Source organism: Macaca nemestrina, chromosome 6 (assembly GCF_043159975.1).
Source record: "Macaca nemestrina isolate mMacNem1 chromosome 6, mMacNem.hap1, whole genome shotgun sequence".
Taxonomy (NCBI): Eukaryota; Metazoa; Chordata; class Mammalia; order Primates; family Cercopithecidae; genus Macaca; species Macaca nemestrina.
Window position 1 is genome coordinate 107,954,039 of NC_092130.1, and position 21,720 is coordinate 107,975,758.

Genomic DNA, 21,720 nt, shown 5'->3' on the forward strand with positions numbered 1-21,720 from the left:
CTCTCACTTCCATTAGAAAGACACATGCTCTGTCTGTGACCATCTCTGAGGCATGGCTTTACACTGAGAAGGTCACTCTCAGGGCAGAAGACACAGTTCTCAGAATACTCAGTAATTCCCCTGCTGGGTGGGGCAAAATCCTTGGAATGAGAAATCTAAAGGAACAAAAATCATCTTGAAAGTGTTTTTGAAACAGTGAATTTTGTGTATGTCGAACAGAGGATCATTTGATTTCATTTTTATTTTAAAATGCTTGTGGGCAGAATGATCTGATGTGCCACTTCTGTGGGTGTTTCCAGCAAGTTTAGCCAGTAAGAAATCTGCACCAGGAACTCTCCCCTTCAGAAAGAACACATCCCTCCATATCCACTTGCTTTTGCATGTGCAGAGGTCAGTAAGTTAGTAGTAGATGTTCCTTTACCAGATGCAGAGGGGATTCTGGAGGTATTAAAAGATTCACCTGCTCGAAGATCATTCCCCATTTAGCTTTTCAATTAAAGTCAGTTGTTTAAAGAACAGATGGAGAATGGGCATTAAGATGGCCCCTGATTTACAATGCTTCAACTTAACAATTTTTTGACTTTATGTCAACGCAAAAGGAATATGCGTTCATAGAAATCATTGAGTGTTGAATTTTCTTCTTTTCTCTGGCTTGCTACATGCAGTAGAATTCTCTCTCATGATGCTGAGCGGTGGCAGCGAGCCACAGCTTCCAGTCACAAGAGTAAACACTGATACTCTGCAGTGTACGGGGTTGCTAGATGATTATTGTCCAACTGTAAATTCATGTTCTGAGTGCATTTAAAGTGGACCAGGCTAAGCTTTCATGTTTGATGGGTCAGGTGTATTAAACGTATTTTTCAACCTTCAGTGGATCAACCTTTTAATACCTCCAGGATCCCCTCTGTGTCTGGTAAAGGAACATCTACTACTAACTTATCAGGATGCAGTTCCATCATAAGTCAAGGAGCATCTGTCTTTGGGTGGAAGACTGGAGTGAGGGTGGGGTGAAGGCAGAAAGGGATCAACGAGAAAGGAGCTGAGAGCAGAAATCTGCTTGGGCTTCACAGTGGGGCTGTGTGAGACCCTGCAAGGTGGGATGAGCAGACACAATCAGGAGTTGTAAAGATTAAAGGGATTAAAGATGCCCATTTCCTACTTTTCAATTATTTTTCCCAAGAAACCCCAGCTGAGTCCAGAAAATGAGAATGAACTAGGAAAGTTCACATACCTGCAACTTTTCTCACGTTACAATGAAACAAAACAGATTTAGGGAAGATACCATCACAGTCACCTTTCATAATAAACTGGATAAACCTTAGAGTCACAGATGTGCAACAGCATATTCAAGGACTGTAAGAGTTAGAGGAGATGTTTAGCGATCTAGTACAAGAGTTCTTAACATTTGGGGAGCCACAGACCACTTTAGAAAATGTGATAAAAGCAATAAGCCTTCTTTTGAGAAAAAAATACTTATATCCACAAAGATATAACATATTATAAACTATTCCAAAGGACTGGCAAGATCTCTGAAGCCCTCTGGGTCGTGAGTAAAAGACATCTAACCCAGCTACCTTCCATCCACTCCCACTCCATAATGATGTGAGGAAGCAGAGGGCCTGATGGGTAAAATAATACATCATACTTTCAAATAGAGTTGCAGCAGGGCAGCAGAATTAGCTCCATTGCCCCTGATTCCTAAAGCAGAATCCTTCCCACTACTTTGTGAATCATAAAGGAAATATCTACTTTGTTTATATCTCATGCCCAACATGCATAAAAATTAGTATCTCCGCTGCCACTCAAGTCTCAAGGAGCCACAAGTCAAAATGTCAGAAACCTAGACAATTAAACAAGAACATCCTTGTTTTTACAAACACAGTGATTTTTTTTTTATTCTGAATAAAACACATTCTTATGACAGTTGCCTAGATACTCTTAAAGTGAGCATCCCATTGATCCCTGTCAGTCTGTTCCCAGACGTGACCATGAGCAAGCCTGGACCCCAACATTCGCCATATGCACAGGTGTACTCCTCTACTGCTGGCTGGACATCTTTTTGAAGCAGTTCCACGTTATTCTCATTATTGTTCAGCACAGAATTCTGTCCCCTTTTCCCTTTCTCTATTCAGAATGTGGGCTGCCGTTCTTTCCAAATCATGGCAAACTTTCCAAGTTGTCATGGGGCCAAACCCTCTCACTCACCAACTCACATCACTGATTAATGAGTCCTCTTGAAATCTGGGCCTGAAGTGTAAGCTATTGTGTTGCAAAGGGCCCCTTTAGGCAATGAATCAGGGATTTGGGTGGACTCTTATAGAATTTCGGAGCATGTAATGTATCTTTATCACTTGGCTAGGGATGCTAATCAAAAATTACTGCATACCAATATTTTCTTGGATCCCTTTCTCCCTTTACAAGAGCAAAGACTTGTCCTTAAAGAGGCAAAGATTCTAGGAAAAAGTAGAACACCAGTTACGTAAATTTTTTCAAAACTAAGTATGTAGAATGCTAATCTTTCCAAGAGTGGTCATTATCCAGGGTGCTACGATCATTGCCTAATGCTAGAGGCTGCATGGAACAAAATGCAAGTCCTTGGGGCACCGGCTGGGCCTGTCCTAGGGAGGACAGATACTAGTGCCAGGTCAGACTAGTCCAGTCCACCAAGGGTGACCATCCTAAGCTTTTGCTATAAGTTCCATGCTTATCCCCATCTCATCTGCCTTCCAACCCACATGATCTTCACAGCTGGGAATGCTGCACACAGCAGAGTCACCCTTTGGGGACTCCTTAGAAACCATGTGTTAAGCTCCAGAGTCTGATTTGGCTCCCAATGGCCAATTGAATCAAGGAAGCTGCAGGAAATGTGTCCATCCCTTCCACTCCAAGACAGCTTTCAACTCAGAACACTTTGAGGTCACACCTTTTACTTGCTTAGGGAAAACCAGCAGACATCCTGCTGCTAGGTAATCACTGGGCTATGGGCAGAGCTGTCCGTGACAGGACCTCACTCAGCAGTGAAGGAGAGAGATCTGGTGTCAGTCTTCTGAATGAGCACCTGGTGGTATCCATTCAAATGGCCCCTGGATGTGCTGACCCTGGCTCAACTTTCAAGAGCTCCTTCTAACCTGGCTACAGCCTCTCCAAGGAATGTTTTAAGGCCTAAATCTCAACCTGCCAATAGCTTGACCTCCTTTTAGATCAAGCCTGCCCCTCTCTCCTTCCCTACCCTGCCTGGGTGACCACCTCCATCCATCTCACTAGGTTCAGAGTCCTGGATCATATACTTCTGCCCTTTCTCTTTCTAATTTATTGATGGAGTAAAAATTGTATCACCTACTTCCCTCAGGATCTTCCCATTTCATTTTCAAAAATCTATTTTTGGCAATTCCACAGGGTATATACTCCCCAAAGTAAAAGCAGAGGCTCAGATACTTCTACACTCTTGTTCATAGCAGCATTCTTCACAGTAGCCAAAAAGTGGAAGCAACTTAAGTGTCCTTTGATGAGTGAACGGATAAACAAAATGTGTTACATGCATATGAGAGATCATCATTCAGACTAAAATGAAATGAAAGTCCTATACATGCTACAACATGGCTAAACCGTGCAGACATTATGCTAAGTGAAATAAGCAAATCACAAAAGGACAAATATCATGTGATTCCCCTCATATAAGGTACCTGAAAATAGTCACATTTACAGAAACAGAAAGCAAAATGGTGGTTGTCAGGGACTGAGGGGAGGGAAATGGGAAGTTACTGCTTAGTGGGTATAGACTTTCAGTTTGTGAAGATGAAAAAGCTCTGGAGACGGGTGTTGGTGATGGCGTCACAAAAATGTGTATGTACTTGGCCAGGTGCGGTGGCTCACGCCTGTAATCCCAGCACTTTGGGAGGTCAAGGGGGGCAGATCACGAGGTCAGGAGATCAATACCATCCTGGCTAACACGGTGAAACCCCAACTCTACTAAAACTACAAAAATTAGCTGGGTGTGGTGGCACACACTTATAATTCCATGCTACTCGAGAGGCTGAGGCAGGAGAATCGTTTAAACGCAGGAGGCAGATGTTGCAGTGAGCCAAGATCATACCACTGCACTCCAGCCTGGGTGACAGAGAAAGACTCCATCTCAAAAAAAAAAAAAAAAAAGTGTATGTACTTAATGTCACTGAAAAGTGCACTTAAAAATTATTAAAATGGTAAATTTTGTATCATTTATGTTTTAACACAATTTTTTTCTGAAATGTTGAAGTCTACCTCAGGGAGCAAAAGCAAGACCAACAAAACATAAACCAAATCAAATGTGCTGAATGCATTACTATTAAAACTAAAGACAGGAGTTACTGCTTACATATACCCTGCATTTATTCACTCCCCTGTTGTGCTTAAACAGCTTCCTTCAAATTTCTGGTGGCTCCTGGAGGCCTGTAAGGCAGTGACATGACTCTGAGAGACAGAACATCCCTGCAGGCCCAGGAAGATGTGATCTTTCCCACGTGTTTCTGCTGTGATGATAAGTATTCACAGCATGACATTCTGGGGAAAAAATTACATAAAAGCAATTTTCCTCAGTGCTATTTCTGGACCTTGTATGAGTCACTCATTGCCTTCTGAAGTGCTTGCATTGCTAATGAGGGCTTTCTATGCACAATACAGCAAGAATCCTTCAAAATTCTATTGGGATGGAGAATAAAGAAATTGCTGTTTCATTCTCAAGTTCATCCTGAAGGGTTAGAGACAAACTAGATGGAAGAACCAACCACTTATGCTGTGCTAGGTGCTTTATCTACAAAGCCAACAACCTGGGAAGTACAAGCTGAATGCATCTAGAATCCCCCATGCCTGCCTCAGTAGTGTTGAATTCTTCCAAGAGCGTATTGTGCCAGCTGGAAGAAATACAGTGACACACTTCTTAGAGATAAGTCTAGCTCTTGTTGTGTGCAGAGTTGGAATCTTGTGTTATGTGTGGGTAATTACACTTATAATAACACTCTTAGAATGGCTGTAAGTTCAAGGGAAACTCACGGTTGAAAGGCTCCTAAAAGATCAATTTAAAAGTTACTCCAGATAGACTAGAACTCTAGCTCAAATGCTTCTTATAGCTAACTGTTCACAGGACAGCCTATTATCAAAGGATTTGAGCAAATTAGTATCCGTCTTCCTTCCCACCTACCTCCCACATGAAGTTAAATGAGCACACATGAAAACTGTAAATTCTTATCCAAACAGGAAGAATTCCTATTAGCCCCCTTTGTAAAAAGGAGGAAACAAAGACAAATAGAGACTTAAAAGTTTGCCTAGGATGGTCCAAGAAGTCATTAAAGTGTGTGGCTGAAGGCTGCTTTTAGTGGCTTCAAGACTTGTGCTTTTCTTCCTATGCTTCATTTCCATTCCAAACCCTCCATACTCAAGGAGCATCCACTTGCTGAAAGTTACTTAGATCCCTTGGTCTATTCAAAGAAGGGACAGAGGACCAAGTCAACAACCAGCCAAAGAAGAGGAAAACTCTCCTTCCCCTTGTAAGCAACCTGTGCAGGTGAAAGAGCTCCTTGTTTTCAAAGAGGCAAATGATCCATTTCTGAAGGGGATCTCCAAATTCTGGTTAATTCCCTCGACAATGGGCTGCTGTCTCCTCGTGTCCAGGTGACTGTTACCTCATTTACTATTTTCTCATTCTTTCCTCTTGATAGTATTGTCACTGAACAAACATTTGTCCAGGAGTCATTTCTGCTCCTGCCACCAAAGCTATCCTTCCCTCCTGCTTCCCCATTTCTGTTGAATTCTCAGACTATCAGAGCAGGCGCCAATCCTAGAGATTCAGTCCGGAGAAGTTCAGAGAATTGCTCAAGAAGGTTACGCACATAATCTGTGGCCCAGAGAGTGGCAAATCTTTTTTGTCTCATCACTCAAATCCTTATCTCTAACTCAGTGCCTGGCAGGTAGTAATCACTTAGTATTGGATGTAATAGGAATGCTTTTCACATCTTATGGGGAACCAATCTTTCTATTTCTTGATAGGAAGTGGAATAGGGAATAGAAATGCAAGCCACCTTTAATAGTATTTGTGTGGCAGCCAATGAGAGGAACAGTACTCAGGGCTTAGAGGGTGCACTTGCTTGGTTTAGTATTGAAGGTTGGCCTTCCCACCACCTACACATGGTCAATGCGTTGTGTAGTTTGTGGATGACCACTATATCTAGCCACAGGTCTCAAGTAGGAAATTTGTGTGTGCATGTGTGTGTATGTGTGTGTGTTCATGCATGTGAGGTAGGGAGAGAGAGAGATGGGGACACAGAAGAAAACATAAGGACTAACTCTCAGGTTGGGACAAGAGGTTGTCAGAACGAACCAGGAAGTATGTGTTGATGTCTGAAGTTCCTGTGTTTCCAAGTTCCTCTGTGCCAGGCACTGTTGGCAGGAATCATCCTGTCACATTTACAGGTAAAATTGAAACTGAGGAAGAGCAAATTCTTAGTCACTGCCTTAAAATGTCCAAGTCCCGGGAACATTCCCTCCCTCTAGGCTGGGAACAACTGTCTGCACTCAAGGCTGCCTGCACCCACCTGAGGGTAGGGGCATAGAAAAGCTGCTCACCTTTTGCTGAGAATATACCTGAAACAGGTAACATCCATTAACAATCGTCCAGGGTTGGACTCTGTCTGGGTCCACTGACTGCTACCTGGCCCAGGGCTACTCAGCTCAGCACTGGGCCCTTCGGTGTGTCTGACCCAGGCAGGCTGAGAGAGAAGGCCTTGCTTGCTTGCTGAAGTTTTGAATGTGGCTGATAAAGCTATTCAGCATTTTCAGAAGCCATGCAACATTTTTATGAAGAACGACATTAAGACTTTCAGTCTAATTGTACTAAACTGTGCTTCAAAATCCTTTTCAAACCTATGTGCATTAAAAAGGACAGAATTATTGCCTTCTGTCTTTCTTTGCCAAAAAAGTCAGAGAGAGGGGCCTGTGTTGGTATAACCCTAGTCTCTGACAGAAGGATGACAGCATCTTGTACGCTTATCTCTCTTAGCTCCTTTGTAAGGACAGATTCAGTGCAGGCAAAGGCAAGAGGGGCCTTTTGTGATCCACTCACCTTTTCTTATTCCCATATATTGGTCTTTTATCTAAGGTCAGGGAGCCTGAAATCCTCAGAGGTAACAAAATTAAAGGCATATTAAAGGTTGTTCAGCTCTACAAAAGAAAATTATAAGTCGTTGTTAAGTTCTCACAAGGAATCTTATCCAAAGGGTCTGTTATATTTTCAAGTATAGAACCTGACACATAGATGTTCAAAACTATTTCTTTCATTGAAAGCTTCACAAAAGCAATATATCACTGAAAACCAAAAGATATCTGAGGAAAGGTTTTTTTCTATGCAGACACAAGAACAGAGAAATGGACAAGAGATAAAGCTTTTCAGTGGGCTCCACTGGGCACTCAGCAGAACCTAAAGTGGCCCCATTGGCGTGTTGACGTTCAGTGACTTTTCACACCTTTCTTTGCTTCAAAAATCTGACAAGCTTATCTCATTGAAACTACTACAATCTTCAAAGCCAACAACACTCTCAGAACAGTTGGCTAAAGAGGAATAAAATGTTTCAAAAGCACAATGAATTTGAGAAAAAAGGAAGTCACAACATAAAAGATGTTTGAACATGAATTCATGTTCCTTTGAGGACTTCATTATCATTAGTTTATTCCTGAATCAGACTGCTAGGGAAATAAGGGTAGCCCAAGAGAGAAGATGAGAACGCTAAGGCCAAGCTCCTTCAGGCCAAGCATAAAGCTTTTCTACCCAAATGTCAGATCCGCATGGCTGGAAGGAGCCCTACAGGAGCTTTCCTTTCCAAATTCCATGTTGCATCTTGAGATGCTCTAAGACAATGGTCAGCAAACCACAGCCTGCAGGCCAAACCAGTCTGCTACCTATTTTAGTATAAACGGTAAGCTAAGAATGGTTTTTACATCTCTAAGTGGCTGAAAAATCAAAAGAAGGACATTTTGTCACGTTGAAAAATTATGTGAAATTCAAAGATTCTAGTGTCTATAAATAAAATGTTACTGGAACACAGCCCCCCTCATTCGTGTATTGTGTTTTCTATGGCTACTTGTGTGCTACATTGGAAGAATTGAACATAGAGCTTATGACTCACAAAGCCTAAGACCTGGCTCTTTACAAAAAGTTGTCCATTTCTCTGCAGCATCGCAGGAGAGGGACAGATAAGAAAAGGGAGACTTCTGGGTGCCTTCCCAGGCACCACAAGGGGAGAGGTTTGTTTTCCCCATTAAAGATTCCTTCACCAAGGCAGAGAACCCAGAGGCCATGTTCCTCTTGGATGTTGAGACCTGAGATAAGTTACTCTGTCATGAAATTCTGACCCTCTGACAATTTCCAAGGTTGCGCAGCCATTAAAGTAAATGATCTGTGCATTTTCAATTCCTGCACTCAAGCTGCTTTGGCCACCCTATTATCTCATGGTAAATGACACACTGTAATCACACAAACGTGTAATTATATCTGCTAAACACTGAGGAGGAAGAAAGAGGAAAATGGTCCCCCAGTTTGAGGCACTGGGCTGAGTAATCTGTTAGACATTCCACATGCCCGCCAGGGCAGCCCTTGGACTAGGCTTGTTGATAAAAAGACCCTCCATAGATGAAAATTACTTGGATTAAAGGCTGTAATGCTGCTGTTATGGTCATGTTCAGATCAAGTGTCAAGCAAGTCTGGATCTTGGGGTAGTTGGCACGTATCTACTGTCACATGGGGTTTTGTGTCCAAGCATTCAGTGCTTCTTAGAGCTCTGAGAATGTAGCAAGAGAGAAGACAATGTGGGATTGTTAGCCGACAACAAGTTCGATTTATGCCTTTGTTAAAATGAATCTGAGAAGTGGCTGCAATCTATGGGTGCTGTGAAGTCTGCACAATTGGCATTGTTTATATCCCCGTTTGTTGTGGTGGCTGCATGGGCACAGATTTGTGGAAAGGAGAGGTTTCCATATTAAAGTCATCCTTCTGAGTGTTTGGTGCTTTGTTCTCCTGTTACATAAGTCCTTGCCTATCGTGCTCCCGGACTTAGCAGCTCAGCCTAGAGTGATTTGGGAATGGACAAAGGTCACAAGCCTATGGCATTACGAAGTCCACTAGCAAAGTTGTTCTCAACTTTTTTTCATCTCCAACTCACCTAAGGGATGTGACACCTTTTAATCAAAAACATTGCTCAGCAGGGCCATATTAACAAAGGAGTTAGTTGGGGCTGGAGCAAAATATATTTTTAACTTTTAATATATGATTTTAATATATTTTTAATTTTTACCAATTAAACATATATATAAACTCTGTAGGAATGTATGGTTCATAAAGTTTCTGCTGTCCTCCCACACCACAGCTGACAATCCCCGCAATGAAGGACCTCTGTGGCGTAGGCTGGGGCACTTGAATCTCGTTTCTTTCCTTGGCCTTGTTCTAGTCCAAAGGTGTATTCGGGTAGGAGAATGCCAGAATCTGGCAATGATTGAGTGGTCCCAGGCCACCAGATCTTGATTCCACACAAGGTTTCCCTGATGTTCCCACTTCCAGCACTTTGGCAGGAATGATTAGGCCTAACCAAGGGATACTCCTTGACTTACCTACTCAGTAAATTATCTGTTGAAAGCCTTTTATCTGTATTGAGATAATCTAGGTCCAACCACTCCCATCTGGGCTTGGAGGAGAGTTGGAGGACATGGGGTGTGGGGAGTGTCTGGCCTTCAAAACCAGCTCCTCCCAGGATGTTCAGGTTCCCTAGGGAAGGATGCAAGGGGCCCTTGATGGTAGAGGAGTAGGATAAATGAGGGGAGTAGGTGGGCAGGGATGAGAGGAGCCCAATTTCTTTCAACCTCTTCATCTAATTTCCAGAATCTGTATCCAAAGAAGCCCCAGAATCCAGGTGGAGATCCCTGAGGCTAGGAACTTATGTGTTTGACTTTGTATATGTTTGTGTCAGGTACAGTTAGAGCAATAACTCCTCGAAAACACAACTAATTTAGGAGGTTTCTGCTTAGGTTTTAGTTCAGAAAAGACCAGGAAGAAACAGATGAGTGGGATGTTTTTAATGATTCAGTCATTTAAAATTTTTGCTTGTGAGAAGACATGATGCACACATTTCCTATCAAAATCTTGAACCGCGTTGTTGACCATAAGAGCTCACCATGATCACAGCTGCTGGAGTCATCATGAGAATAACATTTGTTCCTCGGTGACCCTATTTGTGTGGACATCAGTGATCTAAACCTGCTGTCCAACTCAGCAATGCCACAGAAACAAAGTAAAACAGGACTTATTTTCTTTATGAAAATGCTTTCTTTTATAAAACTTTTACCTTCAGCAAAAACTGTTCCCTTCAGGATGGCACTGTAGGATAATATCAGTTTGCCAACAAACTTTTGGCCGAGATGGATGATTTTCACTTGGCTGGATCAAGTTATTAAAGGAAAGGAGAAAGGAGAGGAAAAAGGAAAGGAAAGGAAAGGAAAGGAAAAAGGGAAGGAAAAGGGAAGTGAAAAGGAGAAAGGGGGAGGGAGGAGGGGAAAGGGAAGGGAAAGGAAGGACGCTTGAGTGAAGACACTCCTTTTTGCTTAGTTGATTTGAAATCAACTTTATATTAAAGGAAGGAAAATGAAACTAATCATGTACTACAAATCTGAAAGGAGAGAACTTTTGCCAATTAAAAAAAATATGTGTATGTACATATTTACATGCAGACACAGATACACACACACACACAATGTTTCAGACTCATCAAAAGCAAAGGAAGTAATATATTTATGCAACTAGCCTTTTTTGTCTTTCAAAACTAACAGAAATTTACATTTTTACAGAAATCATCCTTAAACCTATTAACTTCAGTGAGGTTTATAAACTTTCCTATAAAATAGACATGATGTCTATAATTAATATATTTTGGAACCAAAAATTGAGACACAATGTCTGGCACATGGAATTTTCAGGGAGAGGGAGGACAGTTCCAGGAAATCCTGGACACAGGTTGTTGTAATGATGCCACATGTAGAATATTACCAATTTTTAAAGCTCTTGAATTATAAGACTGACATTCCATATATTCCTTACATCCCTTCTCCCCCAAGGTCAAAAAGATTACTGGCCATGCAGCAGTGCTTACTATGTTCGGATGATGCTTTATGATTTATAAAATATTTTTCAATTTTTATTTTATTTATCAAACTCTCTGAAATGAAAGCAAAGAAACTATAAAGACTCTACCTGTTTTTAAAATTCTCCATTTTGCTGTTATAGATAGAAAGGCCAGATGCCAAAGGTCATCCAAACAGTAACTGGGAGAGCTCAGCCATAAGCACACAGGTTGACTAATGAACTGACTGATTCAAGGGATTGCTGTTAATTATCTATACAACTGGCAAGCACAGAACCGAATCCTTGGCTGTTGTGGCTAGATGTGCATCCCACGTACCTCTACTCTGGGTATACATTGGGACAACCTCTCTATAAAGAAACTTGGCAATACATATCTTTAAAATATTCTATTTTTCCCAATAATCCCAACTCTGAGTATCTATCCTGTAAGCAATACAAATATCCAACAATAGTAGACTAAATTATTTTGCATCTATACAATAGAATATTCTGTAGCCATTTAAAATTTATCTTCAAGTGATATTTAAAGAAAGAGGAATTTTTTTTTTTCTTTTTTTGACAGAGTCTCGCTCTGTCATCCAGACTGGAGGACAATGGCACAATCTCGGCTCACTGCAACCTCTGTCTCCCGGGTTCAAGCGATTCTCCTGCCTCAACCTCTTGAGTAGGTGGCATTACAGGTGTGCACTACCACCCGGCTAATTTTTGTATATTTAGTAGAGATGTGGTCTTGAACTCCTGACCTCACACACACACACACAAATTGGCAAAGAGTCAGAAAATTAGCTTCAAAGCAGCTTAGGAATGGGAGGTGGCATGGATAAGCATAGCTGCCCTGCTGCCATCCGGGAGCGCCTCATATGTAAGTCCTAATAATCTCACCTACTTGCCAAGCTGGACTTATCTGAGTCATTCTTTGGTTTCTTGGTATCCCTTGCGGTTGGGGGAATGTTTTCTTAATATAATTCCAAGTTTTTCTCATTAAAGATGCTTTCTAGGCCGGGCGCGGTGGCTCAAGCCTGTAATCCCAGCACTTTGGGAGGCCGAGACGGGCGGATCACGAGGTCAGGAGATCGAGACCATCCTGGCTAATATGGTGAAACCCCGTCTCTACTAAAAATACAAAAAACTAGCCGGGCGAGGTGGTGGGCGCCTGTAGTCCCAGCTACTCGGGAGGCTGAGGCAGGAGAATGGCGTGAACCCGGGAGGCGGAGCTTGCAGTGAACTGAGATCCGGCCACTGCACTCCAGCCTGGGCGACAAAGCGAGACTCCGTCTCAAAAAAAAAAAAAAAAAAAAAAAAATGCTTTCTACTCATTAAGGCTCTGTTAATTTCCCTGTGGAGGGGGAGCATGCTGGACACACCCCTGAGTGCCTGGAAAGATGCCCCATGGCTTCTATGTCTCTGGGCCACACATTCTGCACAACGGAGACCTGGAAGAAGGAAATGCACCAAATGCCCTTGTATCTCAGACATGCCTCTCCCTAGCCCCTTTTCTACCCACTGAGCTGTTGCATACTTTTGGATCACTTCATCCTTCCCTCTCTCATACTCCTTGCCCCTGATTCTCTGTCCTTACTGTTGGCCTCAAGTGTGTGTGTTGGGGGAGGTTTCCTCAGCTCTGTGGGTCACAGGTTTCTTCTTCATGAGCTCTACCATCCCACAGGGATCTCTCCTCTCCTGTTATGGAGCTTCACCTGCTGGGTCTAAACGAGGAGAAGAGTACAAAAAGAGAAATATTCTGCCATCTGTTTTACAAAGTACTCTTCTTGAAAACTTTTACATGTCACTGAATGCCAGAAAAAAGATGTGGTAGGGAAAGTTGGGCCAGGCCTCCTCAGTCTCACTGCATGGAGGGAAGAGTGTCAGTCACAAGTCAGTGGTCACCAGTGAGGGCGGCCCCCTCTGTCTTCAAATGCCAAAGCTGGGAGGGATGGAGCAGACTTGCTTCAAATCCCTACTGAGAGGATAATTTTGGACAAGCTAACGCATCTAGCCCTTGGTTTCCTCATCCGTTAAGTGGAAAAATACGAATTCTTTATATGAATATTGTAAGGAACAATATGAGGCAATGTACATAAAGTATATTTAAACACAGTTTCTAGAACACAGATCTCATACAATCAGTGGGGCAAATAGAAAGGTAGAAGCAAAACCAGGACAGAAGCCCTATGCTCTTACACAAACACTGTTTCTCCCCCTACACCATTCCTCCCTTTGCTACTGATATTTTTAGGGATATTAGGGTTTACAAATAGGAGAGTAAATGATAATATATTTTCAACATGTTTATTTATGGTATATGTTTAATATTCATATTAGAAAAAAAACATATATAGAAAGATCAACTTGGGGAAGGAGTCCTGGTGACCTAAAGATTAAAAGTGATGGAGAATAAAACAGAATACAAAAGCCAGTTTGAGAAACCTCCCAAACAAGTAGAATTAACAATATGCAGAGGAGAAAATAGCAGTATTCTGATACCAAAACTCACATAGATATTACAAGAAAACTACAGACCAATATCCCTCGGGAAAGTAACAAAACATGAATCCTTAACAAAACATGAACAAACTGAACTAGCAATATATGAATAGAATAATATGTTATCACCATGTGGGATTTATCCAAGAAATGAAAAACTGGCTCAACATTCAAAAATCACCATATCACAGGCTAAAAAAGAAAAACCATATCATCATCTCAACAGATGCAGAAATAGAATTGATAAATTTTAGCACACATTTATGAGACATACTTACAGAAAACTTAGAAAAGAACTTCCTCATATTAATAAGGGATATCTATGGAAAGCCTACAGCTAATAGCATACTTCATGTTATGAGAATGAATACTTCTCCCCTAAAGTTGGGAACAAGCAAGAATATCCACTCCCACCACTCCTATTTAACATATTACTAGAGGTCCTGGCCAGTGCAATAAGGCACCAAAAGAAATAAAAGGTATCCAGATCGCAGCACAAGGAATAAAACTGCCTCTATATCCAGAAAAATGTGATTCCTACATAGAAAATCCTAAGAAATTCACACAAAAACCTGCAAGAATAAGTGACTTTACCAAGGTCTTAGAATAGTGGCCAATATTTTTATTTGTAATTTTACACACAAAAAATAAACAATTACAAATTGAAATGTTTTTAAGTAGATTTACAAAAAGACCTAAATAAATAGAGAGCCTAACATGTTCAGAAATTGGAAGACTCAATATTGTAAAGATGGCCAGGCACAGTGGCTCACATCTGTTAATCCACTCTGGGAGGCCGAAGTGGGAGGATTCCTTGAGCCCTGGAGTTCAAGACCAGCCTGACCAACATAGGGAGATCTTGTCACTACATAAAGTTTTAAAATTAGCTGGGTGGGTGGTGCTCGCCTGTGGTCCCAGCTACTCAGGAGGCTGAGGTATGAGGATCACTTGAGCCCAGTAGGTCTAGGCTGCAATGAGCCGTGATCTCATCAAGCACTCCATCTTGGCAACAGAATGAGATCCTATCTCATATATATATATATATATATATATATATATATATATATATATATATGTACACACACACACACATACACACACTCACACAATTGGCATCTTAACTATATATGCATATATACACACATATATGCATATATACACACGTGTGTATATATGCATATATAGTTAAGAAGTCAATTCTCTCTGAATTAATCTATAGTTTCATTGCAAACCCAATGAAAATCCCAGAAGGCTTATTCGAAGAAATTGACAAGCTGATTCTAAAAGTTTTATGGAAAAGAAAGAAAAAAAAAAAAGTAAAAAAAAAAAAATAAAGTGTTTTGGAAATACCAAAACACTTTTGAAAACGAAAGATGGAAAACTATCACTACCTAACTTCAAGATTTCTTATCAAGACAATATCAAGACGGTGTGTTACTGGCAAAAGGATAAATACACACAAAGAAACAGAAGACCCACAGATATATGGTCAATTGTTTTTTTGACAAAGGTGCAGAGGTAAGGAGAAAGGATAGTCTTTCCAACAAGCGATGCTGGAAAATTTGAACATCCATATGCAAAAAAAAAAACCTCAACTCATACCTCATACTACATACAAAAATTAACTCTAAATAGGTCATATACCTCAGAATAAAATCTTAAGTCTACAAAATTTCTAGAAGAAAACATTGGAGAAAATCTATGTAAAATCGGGTTAGGCAAAGGTTTCTCTGATAGGACAGAAAAGTAAGAATCATAAAAGAAAAAACTGAACTTCACCAAAATTAAGTTTCTGCTGCATAAAAGATAGTTGAGAAAATGGAAACAAGTGAAGACTGTAAAAGAATACTTACAAAACACGTATCTGATAATGGACTGCTATTCGGAATACATAAAGATCTCTCACAACATAATAAAAAGAAAATAAACCATCTTATTGAAAAATGAGAAAAACATTTGAAGAGACACTTCATCACAGAGATAGAGGGCAGATAAGCAAATAAAAAGATGCACGAAATTGTTAGTCATTAGGGACATGTACATTAAAATCATAGCAAGATAACACTACACACTTCTTAGAATTTAAGCAAACAATGAAAAGCTGTCATTACCACAGACTGGCAGGAATGCAAAGCCCTAGAACTCTCATATTTTACCAGTGACACACAAAAAGGTACAGCCATTTTGGAAAACTCTTACGCAGTTTCTTAGAAAGTCAAACATACATTTTCCATACAACCTAGCAATATCCCACTCCTAGGCATTTATCACAAAGAAATGAAAATATATTTTCATGCAGAAAACTATATAAAAATGTTTATAGCATCTTTATTCATAATTGTCAAAAACTGGAAACAACACTTGTGAATATCAACTAGGAAATAGATAAATTGTGGTACATATATACATTGGAATACTACTCAGCAGTGAAAAGGGACAAACAAACTACTGATATGTGCAACAACCTGGATGGATTTCAAAAGTATCATTTTCAGTGAAAGAAATGAGATACAAAAGGCCATGTACTCTATTATTCCATTTTTATGACATTACTGAAAAGGCAAAAGCTGTAGGAAGTAAAATCAGACCAGTGGTTTCCAGGGAGGGTAGGGATGAATTATACAGGAGCATGGGGAAACTTTTTGGGATGATGGAAATACTCTATAGCTTGGTTTTGGTGGGACTATTTAACTGTATACATTTCTCAAAACTCATAAAACTGTATGCCTAAAATGAGTGATTTTATTGTGTGTAAACTATACTTTGATAAACCTTATTAGAAAAAAAAAACTAATAAAAAATACACAAAATAACAAAACAATCAGAACCAAAAATCCAAGGTCATACTAACTGACAAGTCAATTTAACACTACCTGATGTCTATAACATATACAAAAAGATAAATATATGGTTCTTTGTATGATTTTGATCATATATGTATAACATATTTTCATATACTTGGAAGAAAACCAACTAGCCTTAGGGTTATCAGTGAGAAAAAAAAATTTTACTTAGATGCCAGACAAGACATTTTAGTGTACAAACTATTCTTCATATGTAGTGGGCTCAATGGTGGCCCCAAAAGGACATGCTTAAATCCTAATCCTCAGAACCTGTGAATATTACCTTATGGCAAAAGGTGTGATTAAGTTAGGAGTCTTGAGAGGCATTCTTCTCCTGAATTATCTGGGTCTGTCCTGTACATAATCACGTGTATCTTTATATGGAAAGGAGTTTTGAGACACAGAGAAGAATGTGAAGACAGAGAAAGAGGTTGGAGTGATGTAGCCACAAGCCCAATACTGCTGGCAGGTGCAAGAAGCTGAAAGAGGCAAGAAATAGTTCTCCTCTATATTATTCCCCAGAGGGAGCACAGCCTTGTACATGCCTTGATTTCAGCTCAGTGAAACTGCCTTTGGACTTCTAGCCTTCAGAATTGCAAAAGAAAAAATTTCTGTTGCTTTTAACCACCAAATTTGTGCTAATTTGTGACAGCAGCCATAAGCCATAGGAAACTAATACACCACATGGTAACAGCATGGTAATACAAGGACATGGATATACATGGCTAATTTGGCCACAGAAGCAGGCCTTGTGTGAGTTCATCTCATACTGTACTGGTCACGGTAGCCTGTTGCTTGCATTGTTCTCCCTAGCATCACCATCATCCCCAGAGTGCTAGGCCTATCCCTGAATGGGCAGGAAAGCCAGGAGTCAGGCACTGGGATTGCAGCAGAAGCTGCTACTTCCCCACCCACCAGTTGTTCCACCTTCTTCTTAGTAACCGCCACCTGCATGATTCGGCCTTGCAGTGTGCCCAGCTGAAAACGACATTCCCAAACCCCTCTTATAGATGCAGGTTGCTGGCAAATGAAGCAGAAGTTATCAATGAATGCTTCAAGGAAACATTTTGAATGTTTCAAAAGAAATTGATTCCAGTGGGTCACCAGTGCCTATCTCCATCTCCCTTCCTTTGTCCCAATGTCTGCAAGGCAGAAATCATGGAATGAGCTCCAGCAGCAGCCATCTCTAGGCAGTGAGGTAACTTCAAACATAGCAAACAAGCACTGAGGACAGAGAAGCAAAACACCCAGAAGGAGCCTGGGCTCCCAATGATTGCAGAGCTGCTTTCACAGTCCTGGACTCCGTGCTTCTGTTTCACATGAGAGACAACACACGAGGCCTTATTTTGTTAATGTCTCAGTAGCAATTCAAAGCAATTCCTAACTTATTCTAGGATCTAATTAACTTTAGCAAATGATACTGAAAACTAGAGAGAGAACGTTAAAAACGAAAAGTTGTTGATAGCATGATTTTTCGCCTGGTTTAGCTTTCAGAAAACACATTTGCTGATGTCATTGGATATTTCTATTATTTTACTTTGCTGATCTCATTTTTCTTTTTCAGTTAAATGGAAAATGAAGACAATCATACAAGTTACAAGTCACACTTCTCCGTGTCTCCAGAACTGCATGAAAAGAGTACCCAGCTCTGTTACTTGCTGCAAACCAGGAAAAAGTTACCTTAGCAGCCAAAGTACTAACTTCACTCATCCTCTTATATGAATACTCAATGTACTCAAAGAACATCAAAACATATCCTAGTAAACTACAAAACTATGCATTTTATAGAGGCTGACCTATTTGGACTATAAAGAATGCAGACAATTTTCTCCAAATCATTGCAAACATAATTAAATCTACAAAACAGGGATAAAGGTACAAGTTCCAAAACCTTAAAAAAAATAATGAGGCCCCAGATGAGTGGAAAGAATAGGGAGGATTGCTGATTGAAGAGCTCAAAAGCAGATTTATGAAAAAAAAACTAAAAGAAATGATAAAAATAATAATAAAAGAGCCTCTTTAGGTTATAAAATGCAGAGGACCAGCAGCTAGCATAACTGATTGCCACTGTGTCTGAACCTTCTCAGCATCATTTCTGTTTACAAGAGCCCCATTTACACCATTTCACAAATCCTCCACTCACACCACCTCCCAAACTGACTGGGGAAGCAATGTGGGGAATGCAGGGACTATAAACAGGAGGCTAATAAACAAGATCGCAAGCCCTGCCAGGCACAGGACCTAAGGCAGAACCACTCATCTACGCTGAGCTTAGAATCTAATTTTACCTGCGTTTGCGTTTCCTTCATCCCCATAATGGTTCTTAGAAGGGGGTTCAAACCAGTACAGGGGAAATAAAAACTGAAAGGTTTTTGTTCCTTGCCCTTCCAGCTGAAAGGAAGCCACTGTACACACACACCGAAGATGACACTCCATGGAGTCTTGCTCCGGGAACCACCCGAGAACACTTCCCAAACAATTGCAAACGTGACGGTATCTGTGTGGTTTATGCCACTGGGTAACAGAGTTAAGAGGAAGGGGGATATTGCTTTCTTTATTTCAGCTCTGGAACATGCTTTCTAAAGAAAACTGAGAGATCACGTACACCAGAGAGGGTGCCAACCATGACTTGGGAGAGTGAAAAGAATAGATTTAGGGATCTAAAGACTTGGCCACGGATCTGCCACTGTTTTGCTAGATCATCTTAGACTAGTTATTTAACTTCCATGAGCTTCAGTGTCCTGATCAGAAAATTGGTTAATAATGCATGTATCCCAGCATTAGGTGAGAAACAGTGGCCCACAGGTGCTCAGTAAATGCTGATTTATTTTTCACTTTTCCACATTTCCACATCTCCAGACTGGCAGCCTGCAGGTCAGTGCCGGCCTATAAATATGGTTTTTGCTGAATCTTGTGTTCTTCTTTTTCTACTGTAAGGCATCACAATTAAAGATTTCCTAAAACTCTAGTTCCAGTTTAACTTGAAAAACTGCAATAGCAAACTCAGCTGCATCCCTCCCTGGCCACAGGATGGCTGGAACTGATTGCTTAGACAGGGCATATGCTATACAGCTCACGGGCTTCCCAACCCAGCCATGCTCATTTCCTTGAGTTATCTGCCTGACGATATAGACATTTGAACTTGCCAACTCTGCTAGCAATCACAGAGGGGTCCACTCAAATCACTACCTTTTCTTCCACCACATCACATGTTCTTTTGGTGCCCAGTACGCTACTGAAGGTAAACATGCCATTTGGGCTAATTATACTCATGATAGAGCAAGAGAATGATTATGAAATGGAAAGACCAGACAATCAGTTATATGAGACCAAGTTATGGCGGAAGAAGGTGGAGGAGACATGCACATGCACACATACACAGTGACAGTCTGACTACATTCAGTTAAATTTGTGTTTCTCTTAGTATATTCAGTGAAATGAGTTCATCGAAATAAAGTATAAATCATACAGTTCAATTCTACAAGTGTTAATTAATGTTTGAATGTATTTCTTTATTCTAAGAGACTATGAATCAGCTTATACTTAGATAATAAAAGATTAAATTGCTTTAATTATCAAATAGACCGGTAATGAAAACAGGAGACCATGGAGAAGCAAGCATTTTCACCTTGCAGATGGGAGTACAAAATGGTACAAACCTTATGAAGGGGAATTTAGAAACATAAAATTCCAGGTGACTTTACTGTTTAGACCCCAAGAACCCATTTCTAGGAGTCTATCTTGAAGATACACTTGCTTAAGTGAGAAATAACATATGCATACATGTACTAATTGTCTATCACAAATAGAGTAAAAACTGTTCCAGTTTGTCCAAGGCTGAGGGATTTACTGGAACTCAGGATTATCAGTGCTAGAACTGGAACAGTCTTGAGTTAGTCTTAAGCAAACCAATACTGTTGGTCATCCTACTAGCAAACTACCCTAAAATTTATCACCTTAAAATAATATATATATATATCTCTCTCACAGTTCCTGAGAGTCGAGAATGCAGGGAGAGCTTAGCTAGACTTCTCCTTTAAGACTCTCACAAGACTATGACCGAGGTGTCAGATAGGGCTGAGATCTCATCTGAAGGTGTGACTAAAGGAAGATTTGCTTCCAAACTCACTTATGTGGTTGTTGGCAGGATTTTGTTCCTCAAAGACTCTGGAATGAAAACTCTGGTTGCTTGCTAACTGTGAACGATACGGTGCCCTCAGTTCTTTGCCATGTAGACCTGTCTAACATAGCAACTTACTTCATCAAAGTCAATAAGAGAAAGAATTTGCTAACAAGACAGAAATCACAATTTTTTGTAACCTAGTAACAGACGTCACACCTTCAATATTGCATATTCTATTTGTTAGAAACAAGTTACTCAAGGGGAAGGATTATACATACTAGGAGGTAGAGATCATCACCCAGGACTAGCTTAGAATCTGTCTGACCCTGGGCTTAGGTATATCAAATACACTTTGTGTTCCATTTCAAATTCTCTGAACTCGCAGCCGTCTAGCATTTTCTTCTACCCAGAGGCAGTTCAGGTATGAGGGATGAATTCCACATTGGGCAGATGTGAAGGCTAACCTGATTAAAAAGCTCACTCTTCAAAGGAGCCAATAGCTCCTGTGACAACTCCCTAGACATTGATTTAATTGCCCCAAGATGCACCTTAAAAACCTAACCACATTAAGGGAAGCACAAAGCATCGCGTCCCTGGCAGATATTACGATTTATTTATGGCTCCTCCCAGGCCAGTTGCAATCTACCAATCAGGGGTCATTTTTATCATCAGCAATGCTGCCTAGAAATGGAGTTTGCATTCTACCTTCAGGAGGTTGCCAGAGTATCAGAGCTCCACAGTTAACCATAGGTTAACCATAAGTTAAATAATCATGCACAAGGAAATGGTTTGCTTAACTTTTACTCACCCACCCTCATATGAAAGAATCTACAGATTCCTCTCCTCTTCAAAAAAGAGCTACTATGGCTACAGGGGTGTTCCAATGTCTTTGGAAAACCTGTAAGGAAAGATATGGGTGAAGGAAAGGAATTCCAAAACCTGCTTTATCTCTTCCCCTTGTTTTTCTTGTATTTCCTGCTTGAAGTACAAGGCCAATGTGTTTTGGTGGATTTTGTTTTTGTTTTTGTAAATAGGGAGGCTACTGTGCACCAAGTCAGCCAAGTCATAGGGCTTCATCTGAGAGCCTCAGTCTGTCTAAAGTGTTTGGGACTATT

General features: G+C 40.6%; 1 long non-coding RNA gene across 1 annotated transcript in view; it reads left to right on the forward strand.

Moving 5' to 3' along the window:
* Window positions 1-18,455, forward strand: part of LOC139363863 (uncharacterized) — an 89,380-nt gene extending 70,925 nt beyond the window's left edge. Inside the window, exon 3 of the long non-coding RNA XR_011624955.1 lies at window positions 18,047-18,455. This is a non-coding gene — a long non-coding RNA (uncharacterized lncRNA). The remainder of the gene's footprint in view (window positions 1-18,046) is intronic.
* The last annotated feature ends 3,265 nt before the right edge of the window (window positions 18,456-21,720 follow it).